At 45.1% G+C, this 16,660-nt stretch overlaps 12 non-coding genes across 12 annotated transcripts; all 12 read left to right on the top strand.

Annotated features, from left to right (window-relative positions):
- The first annotated feature begins 1,051 nt into the window (after positions 1-1,051).
- Positions 1,052-1,242, top strand: LOC141227798 (U2 spliceosomal RNA). Its single transcript, XR_012294779.1, has one exon. It is a non-coding gene; the product is annotated as a U2 spliceosomal RNA (small nuclear RNA).
- Positions 1,243-2,357: 1,115 nt separating this feature from the next.
- Positions 2,358-2,548, top strand: LOC141227799 (U2 spliceosomal RNA). Its single transcript, XR_012294780.1, has one exon. It is a non-coding gene; the product is annotated as a U2 spliceosomal RNA (small nuclear RNA).
- A 1,115-nt stretch (positions 2,549-3,663) lies between these two features.
- Positions 3,664-3,854, top strand: LOC141227800 (U2 spliceosomal RNA). Its single transcript, XR_012294781.1, has one exon. It is a non-coding gene; the product is annotated as a U2 spliceosomal RNA (small nuclear RNA).
- Positions 3,855-4,969: 1,115 nt separating this feature from the next.
- Positions 4,970-5,160, top strand: LOC141226989 (U2 spliceosomal RNA). The gene has a single exon (XR_012294102.1). It is a non-coding gene; the product is annotated as a U2 spliceosomal RNA (small nuclear RNA).
- Positions 5,161-6,275: 1,115 nt separating this feature from the next.
- On the top strand, positions 6,276-6,466 carry LOC141227032 (U2 spliceosomal RNA). The gene has a single exon (XR_012294144.1). It is a non-coding gene; the product is annotated as a U2 spliceosomal RNA (small nuclear RNA).
- A 1,115-nt stretch (positions 6,467-7,581) lies between these two features.
- On the top strand, positions 7,582-7,772 carry LOC141227801 (U2 spliceosomal RNA). Its single transcript, XR_012294782.1, has one exon. It is a non-coding gene; the product is annotated as a U2 spliceosomal RNA (small nuclear RNA).
- Positions 7,773-8,887: 1,115 nt separating this feature from the next.
- LOC141227802 (U2 spliceosomal RNA) lies at positions 8,888-9,078 on the top strand. The gene has a single exon (XR_012294783.1). It is a non-coding gene; the product is annotated as a U2 spliceosomal RNA (small nuclear RNA).
- Positions 9,079-10,193: 1,115 nt separating this feature from the next.
- LOC141226990 (U2 spliceosomal RNA) lies at positions 10,194-10,384 on the top strand. The gene has a single exon (XR_012294103.1). It is a non-coding gene; the product is annotated as a U2 spliceosomal RNA (small nuclear RNA).
- A 1,115-nt stretch (positions 10,385-11,499) lies between these two features.
- On the top strand, positions 11,500-11,690 carry LOC141227033 (U2 spliceosomal RNA). Its single transcript, XR_012294145.1, has one exon. It is a non-coding gene; the product is annotated as a U2 spliceosomal RNA (small nuclear RNA).
- A 1,115-nt stretch (positions 11,691-12,805) lies between these two features.
- Positions 12,806-12,996, top strand: LOC141227803 (U2 spliceosomal RNA). Its single transcript, XR_012294784.1, has one exon. It is a non-coding gene; the product is annotated as a U2 spliceosomal RNA (small nuclear RNA).
- Positions 12,997-14,111: 1,115 nt separating this feature from the next.
- LOC141227805 (U2 spliceosomal RNA) lies at positions 14,112-14,302 on the top strand. Its single transcript, XR_012294786.1, has one exon. It is a non-coding gene; the product is annotated as a U2 spliceosomal RNA (small nuclear RNA).
- Positions 14,303-15,420: 1,118 nt separating this feature from the next.
- On the top strand, positions 15,421-15,611 carry LOC141227035 (U2 spliceosomal RNA). Its single transcript, XR_012294147.1, has one exon. It is a non-coding gene; the product is annotated as a U2 spliceosomal RNA (small nuclear RNA).
- The last annotated feature ends 1,049 nt before the right edge of the window (positions 15,612-16,660 follow it).

Here is a 16,660-nt window from a genome sequence, read left to right on the forward strand (position 1 = left end):
TGTCGGATTTTGGGATGGACTCTTTGGCTTTGCTTTTCTTCTCCTCATTGGATTTTTCATGTTCAAAGTTGCAGAAGCCAGATTACAAGCTCATTTTGGTTCAACTTCAGCAACTGTGCATTGCATTGCCATGTAATGTGATGCAATGCTATCTTTCTAGCTCTCCCTTTTTACTTCCTTTTGGATAAACAGACATATTAGGCAAGCATTTTGGAGCTTTCACCTAAATAACTACAGGTGGTGAGATAAGCTGCACAATATAATTGACCTTTCAGTATATTGTTGCACACACACCATCTATTTAGCAAATGCCCTTGTTATCAACAGCAGCCTTTTAAACTCACCTGAGCTAACAGGTATGTGCGCTGGTTACTCTGCTGCGCTTAAAATTTCTTTTTTGGTTTGCTACAATGCCTTTTCTGAAACGTTGTCTCCCTCTGCTGGAACACTGACTTCTTTCATTTAATGCCTGCAGACTATAAAAGAGAACCCAACCCAAAAAGTTTGGTTGATTAGTCTGTGGCATTCTGTTAAACTGTTGCTTATGGCGGTCTCTGTGAGCTTCTCAGCGACATTCAGCCAGCCAGGTATCCTGCCTGCAGTAGATGGAATGTGGCAATGGAACGCTGGCTGCGCGTGTCATAATAGGCTCTGAGCCTTTATATACCTGTGCACAGCAGCAGCCACCTTCAGTCTGCTGCTGGACAGCCAGCAGCAGCAGCAGCAGGAGAGGTATGTAATCAGGAGCCCTCCTGCTAAGGGTAGACAGCTGCTCGTTCCACCCCACCCCCCGCCTTAATTGGTTCTCCTCCCTTCCAATGGTGTTGAGGCGGGTGGGAACAGCAGGGGGTGAAGGTGCTGTGTTTAAAGAGGTGGAGTTATGCAGATCTAAAACGCGTGGATTGCAGCAGCAGCAAGCCGAAAAGTGCAGGCATGTAAGGGATCTAGAGGTTGACAACATGTCTTCTTAACGGGAGTCCAGGAGCTCATCTCCACAAATGGACTTTTCAGGATCCTTGGGTGGCTCCGTAGTTTGAAACCAATTCTGGTTATCGCTTCTCGGCCTTTTGGCTAAGATCAAGTGTAGTATCTGTTCTTATCAGTTTAATATCTGATACGTCCCCTATCTGGGGACCATATATTAAATGGATTTTTAGAACAGGGAGATGGAAAAAGAGCTTGCTCTGTCCACTCCACGCATTGACCTGGTATTGCAGTATCTCCAGGACCGGTGCACCCCTTCTTTAATGCAGTTTCTAAAATCAGAAAGAATTGAATTCAATGTTTTTTGTTCATTTTGCTTGTTTGTCGGATTTTGGGATGGACTCTTTGGCTTTGCTTTTCTTCTCCTCATTGGATTTTTCATGTTCAAAGTTGCAGAAGCCAGATTACAAGCTCATTTTGGTTCAACTTCAGCAACTGTGCATTGCATTGCCATGTAATGTGATGCAATGCTATCTTTCTAGCTCTCCCTTTTTACTTCCTTTTGGATAAACAGACATATTAGGCAAGCATTTTGGAGCTTTCACCTAAATAACTACAGGTGGTGAGATAAGCTGCACAATATAATTGACCTTTCAGTATATTGTTGCACACACACCATCTATTTAGCAAATGCCCTTGTTATCAACAGCAGCCTTTTAAACTCACCTGAGCTAACAGGTATGTGCGCTGGTTACTCTGCTGCGCTTAAAATTTCTTTTTTGGTTTGCTACAATGCCTTTTCTGAAACGTTGTCTCCCTCTGCTGGAACACTGACTTCTTTCATTTAATGCCTGCAGACTATAAAAGAGAACCCAACCCAAAAAGTTTGGTTGATTAGTCTGTGGCATTCTGTTAAACTGTTGCTTATGGCGGTCTCTGTGAGCTTCTCAGCGACATTCAGCCAGCCAGGTATCCTGCCTGCAGTAGATGGAATGTGGCAATGGAACGCTGGCTGCGCGTGTCATAATAGGCTCTGAGCCTTTATATACCTGTGCACAGCAGCAGCCACCTTCAGTCTGCTGCTGGACAGCCAGCAGCAGCAGCAGCAGGAGAGGTATGTAATCAGGAGCCCTCCTGCTAAGGGTAGACAGCTGCTCGTTCCACCCCACCCCCCGCCTTAATTGGTTCTCCTCCCTTCCAACGGTGTTGAGGCGGGTGGGAACAGCAGGGGGTGAAGGTGCTGTGTTTAAAGAGGTGGAGTTATGCAGATCTAAAACGCGTGGATTGCAGCAGCAGCAAGCCGAAAAGTGCAGGCATGTAAGGGATCTAGAGGTTGACAACATGTCTTCTTAACGGGAGTCCAGGAGCTCATCTCCACAAATGGACTTTTCAGGATCCTTGGGTGGCTCCGTAGTTTGAAACCAATTCTGGTTATCGCTTCTCGGCCTTTTGGCTAAGATCAAGTGTAGTATCTGTTCTTATCAGTTTAATATCTGATACGTCCCCTATCTGGGGACCATATATTAAATGGATTTTTAGAACAGGGAGATGGAAAAAGAGCTTGCTCTGTCCACTCCACGCATTGACCTGGTATTGCAGTATCTCCAGGACCGGTGCACCCCTTCTTTAATGCAGTTTCTAAAATCAGAAAGAATTGAATTCAATGTTTTTTGTTCATTTTGCTTGTTTGTCGGATTTTGGGATGGACTCTTTGGCTTTGCTTTTCTTCTCCTCATTGGATTTTTCATGTTCAAAGTTGCAGAAGCCAGATTACAAGCTCATTTTGGTTCAACTTCAGCAACTGTGCATTGCATTGCCATGTAATGTGATGCAATGCTATCTTTCTAGCTCTCCCTTTTTACTTCCTTTTGGATAAACAGACATATTAGGCAAGCATTTTGGAGCTTTCACCTAAATAACTACAGGTGGTGAGATAAGCTGCACAATATAATTGACCTTTCAGTATATTGTTGCACACACACCATCTATTTAGCAAATGCCCTTGTTATCAACAGCAGCCTTTTAAACTCACCTGAGCTAACAGGTATGTGCGCTGGTTACTCTGCTGCGCTTAAAATTTCTTTTTTGGTTTGCTACAATGCCTTTTCTGAAACGTTGTCTCCTTCTGCTGGAACACTGACTTCTTTCATTTAATGCCTGCAGACTATAAAAGAGAACCCAACCCAAAAAGTTTGGTTGATTAGTCTGTGGCATTCTGTTAAACTGTTGCTTATGGCGGTCTCTGTGAGCTTCTCAGCGACATTCAGCCAGCCAGGTATCCTGCCTGCAGTAGATGGAATGTGGCAATGGAACGCTGGCTGCGCGTGTCATAATAGGCTCTGAGCCTTTATATACCTGTGCACAGCAGCAGCCACCTTCAGTCTGCTGCTGGACAGCCAGCAGCAGCAGCAGCAGGAGAGGTATGTAATCAGGAGCCCTCCTGCTAAGGGTAGACAGCTGCTCGTTCCACCCCACCCCCCGCCTTAATTGGTTCTCCTCCCTTCCAACGGTGTTGAGGCGGGTGGGAACAGCAGGGGGTGAAGGTGCTGTGTTTAAAGAGGTGGAGTTATGCAGATCTAAAACGCGTGGATTGCAGCAGCAGCAAGCCGAAAAGTGCAGGCATGTAAGGGATCTAGAGGTTGACAACATGTCTTCTTAACGGGAGTCCAGGAGCTCATCTCCACAAATGGACTTTTCAGGATCCTTGGGTGGCTCCGTAGTTTGAAACCAATTCTGGTTATCGCTTCTCGGCCTTTTGGCTAAGATCAAGTGTAGTATCTGTTCTTATCAGTTTAATATCTGATACGTCCCCTATCTGGGGACCATATATTAAATGGATTTTTAGAACAGGGAGATGGAAAAAGAGCTTGCTCTGTCCACTCCACGCATTGACCTGGTATTGCAGTATCTCCAGGACCGGTGCACCCCTTCTTTAATGCAGTGTCTAAAATCAGAAAGAATTGAATTCAATGTTTTTTGTTCATTTTGCTTGTTTGTCGGATTTTGGGATGGACTCTTTGGCTTTGCTTTTCTTCTCCTCATTGGATTTTTCATGTTCAAAGTTGCAGAAGCCAGATTACAAGCTCATTTTGGTTCAACTTCAGCAACTGTGCATTGCATTGCCATGTAATGTGATGCAATGCTATCTTTCTAGCTCTCCCTTTTTACTTCCTTTTGGATAAACAGACATATTAGGCAAGCATTTTGGAGCTTTCACCTAAATAACTACAGGTGGTGAGATAAGCTGCACAATATAATTGACCTTTCAGTATATTGTTGCACACACACCATCTATTTAGCAAATGCCCTTGTTATCAACAGCAGCCTTTTAAACTCACCTGAGCTAACAGGTATGTGCGCTGGTTACTCTGCTGCGCTTAAAATTTCTTTTTTGGTTTGCTACAATGCCTTTTCTGAAACGTTGTCTCCCTCTGCTGGAACACTGACTTCTTTCATTTAATGCCTGCAGACTATAAAAGAGAACCCAACCCAAAAAGTTTGGTTGATTAGTCTGTGGCATTCTGTTAAACTGTTGCTTATGGCGGTCTCTGTGAGCTTCTCAGCGACATTCAGCCAGCCAGGTATCCTGCCTGCAGTAGATGGAATGTGGCAATGGAACGCTGGCTGCGCGTGTCATAATAGGCTCTGAGCCTTTATATACCTGTGCACAGCAGCAGCCACCTTCAGTCTGCTGCTGGACAGCCAGCAGCAGCAGCAGCAGGAGAGGTATGTAATCAGGAGCCCTCCTGCTAACTGTAGACAGCTGCTCGTTCCACCCCACCCCCCGCCTTAATTGGTTCTCCTCCCTTCCAACGGTGTTGAGGCGGGTGGGAACAGCAGGGGGTGAAGGTGCTGTGTTTAAAGAGGTGGAGTTATGCAGATCTAAAACGCGTGGATTGCAGCAGCAGCAAGCCGAAAAGTGCAGGCATGTAAGGGATCTAGAGGTTGACAACATGTCTTCTTAACGGGAGTCCAGGAGCTCATCTCCACAAATGGACTTTTCAGGATCCTTGGGTGGCTCCGTAGTTTGAAACCAATTCTGGTTATCGCTTCTCGGCCTTTTGGCTAAGATCAAGTGTAGTATCTGTTCTTATCAGTTTAATATCTGATACGTCCCCTATCTGGGGACCATATATTAAATGGATTTTTAGAACAGGGAGATGGAAAAAGAGCTTGCTCTGTCCACTCCACGCATTGACCTGGTATTGCAGCATCTCCAGGACCGGTGCACCCCTTCTTTAATGCAGTTTCTAAAATCAGAAAGAATTGAATTCAATGTTTTTTGTTCATTTTGCTTGTTTGTCGGATTTTGGGATGGACTCTTTGGCTTTGCTTTTCTTCTCCTCATTGGATTTTTCATGTTCAAAGTTGCAGAAGCCAGATTACAAGCTCATTTTGGTTCAACTTCAGCAACTGTGCATTGCATTGCCATGTAATGTGATGCAATGCTATCTTTCTAGCTCTCCCTTTTTACTTCCTTTTGGATAAACAGACATATTAGGCAAGCATTTTGGAGCTTTCACCTAAATAACTACAGGTGGTGAGATAAGCTGCACAATATAATTGACCTTTCAGTATATTGTTGCACACACACCATCTATTTAGCAAATGCCCTTGTTATCAACAGCAGCCTTTTAAACTCACCTGAGCTAACAGGTATGTGCGCTGGTTACTCTGCTGCGCTTAAAATTTCTTTTTTGGTTTGCTACAATGCCTTTTCTGAAACGTTGTCTCCCTCTGCTGGAACACTGACTTCTTTCATTTAATGCCTGCAGACTATAAAAGAGAACCCAACCCAAAAAGTTTGGTTGATTAGTCTGTGGCATTCTGTTAAACTGTTGCTTATGGCGGTCTCTGTGAGCTTCTCAGCGACATTCAGCCAGCCAGGTATCCTGCCTGCAGTAGATGGAATGTGGCAATGGAACGCTGGCTGCGCGTGTCATAATAGGCTCTGAGCCTTTATATACCTGTGCACAGCAGCAGCCACCTTCAGTCTGCTGCTGGACAGCCAGCAGCAGCAGCAGCAGGAGAGGTATGTAATCAGGAGCCCTCCTGCTAAGGGTAGACAGCTGCTCGTTCCACCCCACCCCCCGCCTTAATTGGTTCTCCTCCCTTCCAACGGTGTTGAGGCGGGTGGGAACAGCAGGGGGTGAAGGTGCTGTGTTTAAAGAGGTGGAGTTATGCAGATCTAAAACGCGTGGATTGCAGCAGCAGCAAGCCGAAAAGTGCAGGCATGTAAGGGATCTAGAGGTTGACAACATGTCTTCTTAACGGGAGTCCAGGAGCTCATCTCCACAAATGGACTTTTCAGGATCCTTGGGTGGCTCCGTAGTTTGAAACCAATTCTGGTTATCGCTTCTCGGCCTTTTGGCTAAGATCAAGTGTAGTATCTGTCCTTATCAGTTTAATATCTGATACGTCCCCTATCTGGGGACCATATATTAAATGGATTTTTAGAACAGGGAGATGGAAAAAGAGCTTGCTCTGTCCACTCCACGCATTGACCTGGTATTGCAGTATCTCCAGGACCGGTGCACCCCTTCTTTAATGCAGTTTCTAAAATCAGAAAGAATTGAATTCAATGTTTTTTGTTCATTTTGCTTGTTTGTCGGATTTTGGGATGGACTCTTTGGCTTTGCTTTTCTTCTCCTCATTGGATTTTTCATGTTCAAAGTTGCAGAAGCCAGATTACAAGCTCATTTTGGTTCAACTTCAGCAACTGTGCATTGCATTGCCATGTAATGTAATGCAATGCTATCTTTCTAGCTCTCCCTTTTTACTTCCTTTTGGATAAACAGACATATTAGGCAAGCATTTTGGAGCTTTCACCTAAATAACTACAGGTGGTGAGATAAGCTGCACAATATAATTGACCTTTCAGTATATTGTTGCACACACACCATCTATTTAGCAAATGCCCTTGTTATCAACAGCAGCCTTTTAAACTCACCTGAGCTAACAGGTATGTGCGCTGGTTACTCTGCTGCGCTTAAAATTTCTTTTTTGGTTTGCTACAATGCCTTTTCTGAAACGTTGTCTCCCTCTGCTGGAACACTGACTTCTTTCATTTAATGCCTGCAGACTATAAAAGAGAACCCAACCCAAAAAGTTTGGTTGATTAGTCTGTGGCATTCTGTTAAACTGTTGCTTATGGCGGTCTCTGTGAGCTTCTCAGCGACATTCAGCCAGCCAGGTATCCTGCCTGCAGTAGATGGAATGTGGCAATGGAACGCTGGCTGCGCGTGTCATAATAGGCTCTGAGCCTTTATATACCTGTGCACAGCAGCAGCCACCTTCAGTCTGCTGCTGGACAGCCAGCAGCAGCAGCAGCAGGAGAGGTATGTAATCAGGAGCCCTCCTGCTAAGGGTAGACAGCTGCTCGTTCCACCCCACCCCCCGCCTTAATTGGTTCTCATCCCTTCCAACGGTGTTGAGGCGGGTGGGAACAGCAGGGGGTGAAGGTGCTGTGTTTAAAGAGGTGGAGTTATGCAGATCTAAAACGCGTGGATTGCAGCAGCAGCAAGCCGAAAAGTGCAGGCATGTAAGGGATCTAGAGGTTGACAACATGTCTTCTTAACGGGAGTCCAGGAGCTCATCTCCACAAATGGACTTTTCAGGATCCTTGGGTGGCTCCGTAGTTTGAAACCAATTCTGGTTATCGCTTCTCGGCCTTTTGGCTAAGATCAAGTGTAGTATCTGTTCTTATCAGTTTAATATCTGATACGTCCCCTATCTGGGGACCATATATTAAATGGATTTTTAGAACAGGGAGATGGAAAAAGAGCTTGCTCTGTCCACTCCACGCATTGACCTGGTATTGCAGTATCTCCAGGACCGGTGCACCCCTTCTTTAATGCAGTTTCTAAAATCAGAAAGAATTGAATTCAATGTTTTTTGTTCATTTTGCTTGTTTGTCGGATTTTGGGATGGACTCTTTGGCTTTGCTTTTCTTCTCCTCATTGGATTTTTCATGTTCAAAGTTGCAGAAGCCAGATTACAAGCTCATTTTGGTTCAACTTCAGCAACTGTGCATTGCATTGCCATGTAATGTGATGCAATGCTATCTTTCTAGCTCTCCCTTTTTACTTCCTTTTGGATAAACAGACATATTAGGCAAGCATTTTGGAGCTTTCACCTAAATAACTACAGGTGGTGAGATAAGCTGCACAATATAATTGACCTTTCAGTATATTGTTGCACACACACCATCTATTTAGCAAATGCCCTTGTTATCAACAGCAGCCTTTTAAACTCACCTGAGCTAACAGGTATGTGCGCTGGTTACTCTGCTGCGCTTAAAATTTCTTTTTTGGTTTGCTACAATGCCTTTTCTGAAACGTTGTCTCCTTCTGCTGGAACACTGACTTCTTTCATTTAATGCCTGCAGACTATAAAAGAGAACCCAACCCAAAAAGTTTGGTTGATTAGTCTGTGGCATTCTGTTAAACTGTTGCTTATGGCGGTCTCTGTGAGCTTCTCAGCGACATTCAGCCAGCCAGGTATCCTGCCTGCAGTAGATGGAATGTGGCAATGGAACGCTGGCTGCGCGTGTCATAATAGGCTCTGAGCCTTTATATACCTGTGCACAGCAGCAGCCACCTTCAGTCTGCTGCTGGACAGCCAGCAGCAGCAGCAGCAGGAGAGGTATGTAATCAGGAGCCCTCCTGCTAAGGGTAGACAGCTGCTCGTTCCACCCCACCCCCCGCCTTAATTGGTTCTCCTCCCTTCCAACGGTGTTGAGGCGGGTGGGAACAGCAGGGGGTGAAGGTGCTGTGTTTAAAGAGGTGGAGTTATGCAGATCTAAAACGCGTGGATTGCAGCAGCAGCAAGCCGAAAAGTGCAGGCATGTAAGGGATCTAGAGGTTGACAACATGTCTTCTTAACGGGAGTCCAGGAGCTCATCTCCACAAATGGACTTTTCAGGATCCTTGGGTGGCTCCGTAGTTTGAAACCAATTCTGGTTATCGCTTCTCGGCCTTTTGGCTAAGATCAAGTGTAGTATCTGTTCTTATCAGTTTAATATCTGATACGTCCCCTATCTGGGGACCATATATTAAATGGATTTTTAGAACAGGGAGATGGAAAAAGAGCTTGCTCTGTCCACTCCACGCATTGACCTGGTATTGCAGTATCTCCAGGACCGGTGCACCCCTTCTTTAATGCAGTGTCTAAAATCAGAAAGAATTGAATTCAATGTTTTTTGTTCATTTTGCTTGTTTGTCGGATTTTGGGATGGACTCTTTGGCTTTGCTTTTCTTCTCCTCATTGGATTTTTCATGTTCAAAGTTGCAGAAGCCAGATTACAAGCTCATTTTGGTTCAACTTCAGCAACTGTGCATTGCATTGCCATGTAATGTGATGCAATGCTATCTTTCTAGCTCTCCCTTTTTACTTCCTTTTGGATAAACAGACATATTAGGCAAGCATTTTGGAGCTTTCACCTAAATAACTACAGGTGGTGAGATAAGCTGCACAATATAATTGACCTTTCAGTATATTGTTGCACACACACCATCTATTTAGCAAATGCCCTTGTTATCAACAGCAGCCTTTTAAACTCACCTGAGCTAACAGGTATGTGCGCTGGTTACTCTGCTGCGCTTAAAATTTCTTTTTTGGTTTGCTACAATGCCTTTTCTGAAACGTTGTCTCCCTCTGCTGGAACACTGACTTCTTTCATTTAATGCCTGCAGACTATAAAAGAGAACCCAACCCAAAAAGTTTGGTTGATTAGTCTGTGGCATTCTGTTAAACTGTTGCTTATGGCGGTCTCTGTGAGCTTCTCAGCGACATTCAGCCAGCCAGGTATCCTGCCTGCAGTAGATGGAATGTGGCAATGGAACGCTGGCTGCGCGTGTCATAATAGGCTCTGAGCCTTTATATACCTGTGCACAGCAGCAGCCACCTTCAGTCTGCTGCTGGACAGCCAGCAGCAGCAGCAGCAGGAGAGGTATGTAATCAGGAGCCCTCCTGCTAACTGTAGACAGCTGCTCGTTCCACCCCACCCCCCGCCTTAATTGGTTCTCCTCCCTTCCAACGGTGTTGAGGCGGGTGGGAACAGCAGGGGGTGAAGGTGCTGTGTTTAAAGAGGTGGAGTTATGCAGATCTAAAACGCGTGGATTGCAGCAGCAGCAAGCCGAAAAGTGCAGGCATGTAAGGGATCTAGAGGTTGACAACATGTCTTCTTAACGGGAGTCCAGGAGCTCATCTCCACAAATGGACTTTTCAGGATCCTTGGGTGGCTCCGTAGTTTGAAACCAATTCTGGTTATCGCTTCTCGGCCTTTTGGCTAAGATCAAGTGTAGTATCTGTTCTTATCAGTTTAATATCTGATACGTCCCCTATCTGGGGACCATATATTAAATGGATTTTTAGAACAGGGAGATGGAAAAAGAGCTTGCTCTGTCCACTCCACGCATTGACCTGGTATTGCAGCATCTCCAGGACCGGTGCACCCCTTCTTTAATGCAGTTTCTAAAATCAGAAAGAATTGAATTCAATGTTTTTTGTTCATTTTGCTTGTTTGTCGGATTTTGGGATGGACTCTTTGGCTTTGCTTTTCTTCTCCTCATTGGATTTTTCATGTTCAAAGTTGCAGAAGCCAGATTACAAGCTCATTTTGGTTCAACTTCAGCAACTGTGCATTGCATTGCCATGTAATGTGATGCAATGCTATCTTTCTAGCTCTCCCTTTTTACTTCCTTTTGGATAAACAGACATATTAGGCAAGCATTTTGGAGCTTTCACCTAAATAACTACAGGTGGTGAGATAAGCTGCACAATATAATTGACCTTTCAGTATATTGTTGCACACACACCATCTATTTAGCAAATGCCCTTGTTATCAACAGCAGCCTTTTAAACTCACCTGAGCTAACAGGTATGTGCGCTGGTTACTCTGCTGCGCTTAAAATTTCTTTTTTGGTTTGCTACAATGCCTTTTCTGAAACGTTGTCTCCCTCTGCTGGAACACTGACTTCTTTCATTTAATGCCTGCAGACTATAAAAGAGAACCCAACCCAAAAAGTTTGGTTGATTAGTCTGTGGCATTCTGTTAAACTGTTGCTTATGGCGGTCTCTGTGAGCTTCTCAGCGACATTCAGCCAGCCAGGTATCCTGCCTGCAGTAGATGGAATGTGGCAATGGAACGCTGGCTGCGCGTGTCATAATAGGCTCTGAGCCTTTATATACCTGTGCACAGCAGCAGCCACCTTCAGTCTGCTGCTGGACAGCCAGCAGCAGCAGCAGCAGGAGAGGTATGTAATCAGGAGCCCTCCTGCTAAGGGTAGACAGCTGCTCGTTCCACCCCACCCCCCGCCTTAATTGGTTCTCCTCCCTTCCAACGGTGTTGAGGCGGGTGGGAACAGCAGGGGGTGAAGGTGCTGTGTTTAAAGAGGTGGAGTTATGCAGATCTAAAACGCGTGGATTGCAGCAGCAGCAAGCCGAAAAGTGCAGGCATGTAAGGGATCTAGAGGTTGACAACATGTCTTCTTAACGGGAGTCCAGGAGCTCATCTCCACAAATGGACTTTTCAGGATCCTTGGGTGGCTCCGTAGTTTGAAACCAATTCTGGTTATCGCTTCTCGGCCTTTTGGCTAAGATCAAGTGTAGTATCTGTCCTTATCAGTTTAATATCTGATACGTCCCCTATCTGGGGACCATATATTAAATGGATTTTTAGAACAGGGAGATGGAAAAAGAGCTTGCTCTGTCCACTCCACGCATTGACCTGGTATTGCAGTATCTCCAGGACCGGTGCACCCCTTCTTTAATGCAGTTTCTAAAATCAGAAAGAATTGAATTCAATGTTTTTTGTTCATTTTGCTTGTTTGTCGGATTTTGGGATGGACTCTTTGGCTTTGCTTTTCTTCTCCTCATTGGATTTTTCATGTTCAAAGTTGCAGAAGCCAGATTACAAGCTCATTTTGGTTCAACTTCAGCAACTGTGCATTGCATTGCCATGTAATGTAATGCAATGCTATCTTTCTAGCTCTCCCTTTTTACTTCCTTTTGGATAAACAGACATATTAGGCAAGCATTTTGGAGCTTTCACCTAAATAACTACAGGTGGTGAGATAAGCTGCACAATATAATTGACCTTTCAGTATATTGTTGCACACACACCATCTATTTAGCAAATGCCCTTGTTATCAACAGCAGCCTTTTAAACTCACCTGAGCTAACAGGTATGTGCGCTGGTTACTCTGCTGCGCTTAAAATTTCTTTTTTGGTTTGCTACAATGCCTTTTCTGAAACGTTGTCTCCCTCTGCTGGAACACTGACTTCTTTCATTTAATGCCTGCAGACTATAAAAGAGAACCCAACCCAAAAAGTTTGGTTGATTAGTCTGTGGCATTCTGTTAAACTGTTGCTTATGGCGGTCTCTGTGAGCTTCTCAGCGACATTCAGCCAGCCAGGTATCCTGCCTGCAGTAGATGGAATGTGGCAATGGAACGCTGGCTGCGCGTGTCATAATAGGCTCTGAGCCTTTATATACCTGTGCACAGCAGCAGCCACCTTCAGTCTGCTGCTGGACAGCCAGCAGCAGCAGCAGCAGGAGAGGTATGTAATCAGGAGCCCTCCTGCTAAGGGTAGACAGCTGCTCGTTCCACCCCACCCCCCGCCTTAATTGGTTCTCCTCCCTTCCAACGGTGTTGAGGCGGGTGGGAACAGCAGGGGGTGAAGGTGCTGTGTTTAAAGATGTGGAGTTATGCAGATCTAAAACGCGTGGATTGCAGCAGCAGCAAGCCGAAAAGTGCAGGCATGTAAGGGATCTAGAGGTTGACAACATGTCTTCTTAACGGGAGTCCAGGAGCTCATCTCCACAAATGGACTTTTCAGGATCCTTGGGTGGCTCCGTAGTTTGAAACCAATTCTGGTTATCGCTTCTCGGCCTTTTGGCTAAGATCAAGTGTAGTATCTGTTCTTATCAGTTTAATATCTGATACGTCCCCTATCTGGGGACCATATATTAAATGGATTTTTAGAACAGGGAGATGGAAAAAGAGCTTGCTCTGTCCACTCCACGCATTGACCTGGTATTGCAGTATCTCCAGGACCGGTGCACCCCTTCTTTAATGCAGTTTCTAAAATCAGAAAGAATTGAATTCAATGTTTTTTGTTCATTTTGCTTGTTTGTCGGATTTTGGGATGGACTCTTTGGCTTTGCTTTTCTTCTCCTCATTGGATTTTTCATGTTCAAAGTTGCAGAAGCCAGATTACAAGCTCATTTTGGTTCAACTTCAGCAACTGTGCATTGCATTGCCATGTAATGTGATGCAATGCTATCTTTCTAGCTCTCTCTTTTTACTTCCTTTTGGATAAACAGACATATTAGGCAAGCATTTTGGAGCTTTCACCTAAATAACTACAGGTGGTGAGATAAGCTGCACAATATAATTGACCTTTCAGTATATTGTTGCACACACACCATCTATTTAGCAAATGCCCTTGTTATCAACAGCAGCCTTTTAAACTCACCTGAGCTAACAGGTATGTGCGCTGGTTACTCTGCTGCGCTTAAAATTTCTTTTTTGGTTTGCTACAATGCCTTTTCTGAAACGTTGTCTCCTTCTGCTGGAACACTGACTTCTTTCATTTAATGCCTGCAGACTATAAAAGAGAACCCAACCCAAAAAGTTTGGTTGATTAGTCTGTGGCATTCTGTTAAACTGTTGCTTATGGCGGTCTCTGTGAGCTTCTCAGCGACATTCAGCCAGCCAGGTATCCTGCCTGCAGTAGATGGAATGTGGCAATGGAACGCTGGCTGCGCGTGTCATAATAGGCTCTGAGCCTTTATATACCTGTGCACAGCAGCAGCCACCTTCAGTCTGCTGCTGGACAGCCAGCAGCAGCAGCAGCAGGAGAGGTATGTAATCAGGAGCCCTCCTGCTAAGGGTAGACAGCTGCTCGTTCCACCCCACCCCCCGCCTTAATTGGTTCTCCTCCCTTCCAACGGTGTTGAGGCGGGTGGGAACAGCAGGGGGTGAAGGTGCTGTGTTTAAAGAGGTGGAGTTATGCAGATCTAAAACGCGTGGATTGCAGCAGCAGCAAGCCGAAAAGTGCAGGCATGTAAGGGATCTAGAGGTTGACAACATGTCTTCTTAACGGGAGTCCAGGAGCTCATCTCCACAAATGGACTTTTCAGGATCCTTGGGTGGCTCCGTAGTTTGAAACCAATTCTGGTTATCGCTTCTCGGCCTTTTGGCTAAGATCAAGTGTAGTATCTGTTCTTATCAGTTTAATATCTGATACGTCCCCTATCTGGGGACCATATATTAAATGGATTTTTAGAACAGGGAGATGGAAAAAGAGCTTGCTCTGTCCACTCCACGCATTGACCTGGTATTGCAGTATCTCCAGGACCGGTGCACCCCTTCTTTAATGCAGTGTCTAAAATCAGAAAGAATTGAATTCAATGTTTTTTGTTCATTTTGCTTGTTTGTCGGATTTTGGGATGGACTCTTTGGCTTTGCTTTTCTTCTCCTCATTGGATTTTTCATGTTCAAAGTTGCAGAAGCCAGATTACAAGCTCATTTTGGTTCAACTTCAGCAACTGTGCATTGCATTGCCATGTAATGTGATGCAATGCTATCTTTCTAGCTCTCCCTTTTTACTTCCTTTTGGATAAACAGACATATTAGGCAAGCATTTTGGAGCTTTCACCTAAATAACTACAGGTGGTGAGATAAGCTGCACAATATAATTGACCTTTCAGTATATTGTTGCACACACACCATCTATTTAGCAAATGCCCTTGTTATCAACAGCAGCCTTTTAAACTCACCTGAGCTAACAGGTATGTGCGCTGGTTACTCTGCTGCGCTTAAAATTTCTTTTTTGGTTTGCTACAATGCCTTTTCTGAAACGTTGTCTCCCTCTGCTGGAACACTGACTTCTTTCATTTAATGCCTGCAGACTATAAAAGAGAACCCAACCCAAAAAGTTTGGTTGATTAGTCTGTGGCATTCTGTTAAACTGTTGCTTATGGCGGTCTCTGTGAGCTTCTCAGCGACATTCAGCCAGCCAGGTATCCTGCCTGCAGTAGATGGAATGTGGCAATGGAACGCTGGCTGCGCGTGTCATAATAGGCTCTGAGCCTTTATATACCTGTGCACAGCAGCAGCCACCTTCAGTCTGCTGCTGGACAGCCAGCAGCAGCAGCAGCAGCAGGAGAGGTATGTAATCAGGAGCCCTCCTGCTAAGGGTAGACAGCTGCTCGTTCCACCCCACCCCCCGCCTTAATTGGTTCTCCTCCCTTCCAACGGTGTTGAGGCGGGTGGGAACAGCAGGGGGTGAAGGTGCTGTGTTTAAAGAGGTGGAGTTATGCAGATCTAAAACGCGTGGATTGCAGCAGCAGCAAGCCGAAAAGTGCAGGCATGTAAGGGATCTAGAGGTTGACAACATGTCTTCTTAACGGGAGTCCAGGAGCTCATCTCCACAAATGGACTTTTCAGGATCCTTGGGTGGCTCCGTAGTTTGAAACCAATTCTGGTTATCGCTTCTCGGCCTTTTGGCTAAGATCAAGTGTAGTATCTGTCCTTATCAGTTTAATATCTGATACGTCCCCTATCTGGGGACCATATATTAAATGGATTTTTAGAACAGGGAGATGGAAAAAGAGCTTGCTCTGTCCACTCCACGCATTGACCTGGTATTGCAGTATCTCCAGGACCGGTGCACCCCTTCTTTAATGCAGTTTCTAAAATCAGAAAGAATTGAATTCAATGTTTTTTGTTCATTTTGCTTGTTTGTCGGATTTTGGGATGGACTCTTTGGCTTTGCTTTTCTTCTCCTCATTGGATTTTTCATGTTCAAAGTTGCAGAAGCCAGATTACAAGCTCATTTTGGTTCAACTTCAGCAACTGTGCATTGCATTGCCATGTAATGTGATGCAATGCTATCTTTCTAGCTCTCCCTTTTTACTTCCTTTTGGATAAACAGACATATTAGGCAAGCATTTTGGAGCTTTCACCTAAATAACTACAGGTGGTGAGATAAGCTGCACAATATAATTGACCTTTCAGTATATTGTTGCACACACACCATCTATTTAGCAAATGCCCTTGTTATCAACAGCAGCCTTTTAAACTCACCTGAGCTAACAGGTATGTGCGCTGGTTACTCTGCTGCGCTTAAAATTTCTTTTTTGGTTTGCTACAATGCCTTTTCTGAAACGTTGTCTCCCTCTGCTGGAACACTGACTTCTTTCATTTAATGCCTGCAGACTATAAAAGAGAACCCAACCCAAAAAGTTTGGTTGATTAGTCTGTGGCATTCTGTTAAACTGTTGCTTATGGCGGTCTCTGTGAGCTTCTCAGCGACATTCAGCCAGCCAGGTATCCTGCCTGCAGTAGATGGAATGTGGCAATGGAACGCTGGCTGCGCGTGTCATAATAGGCTCTGAGCCTTTATATACCTGTGCACAGCAGCAGCCACCTTCAGTCTGCTGCTGGACAGCCAGCAGCAGCAGCAGCAGGAGAGGTATGTAATCAGGAGCCCTCCTGCTAAGGGTAGACAGCTGCTCGTTCCACCCCACCCCCCGCCTTAATTGGTTCTCCTCCCTTCCAACGGTGTTGAGGCGGGTGGGAACAGCAGGGGGTGAAGGTGCTGTGTTTAAAGATGTGGAGTTATGCAGATCTAAAACGCGTGGATTGCAGCAGCAGCAAGCCGAAAAGTGCAGGCATGTAAGGGATCTAGAGGTTGACAACATGTCTTCTTAACGGGAGTCCAGGAG

The sequence above is a fragment of the Phyllobates terribilis genome, unplaced genomic scaffold (genome assembly GCF_046119375.1).
Source record: "Phyllobates terribilis strain yellow unplaced genomic scaffold, ASM4611937v1 Scaffold_416__1_contigs__length_1633014, whole genome shotgun sequence".
In the NCBI taxonomy this organism is placed as follows: domain Eukaryota; kingdom Metazoa; phylum Chordata; class Amphibia; order Anura; family Dendrobatidae; genus Phyllobates; species Phyllobates terribilis.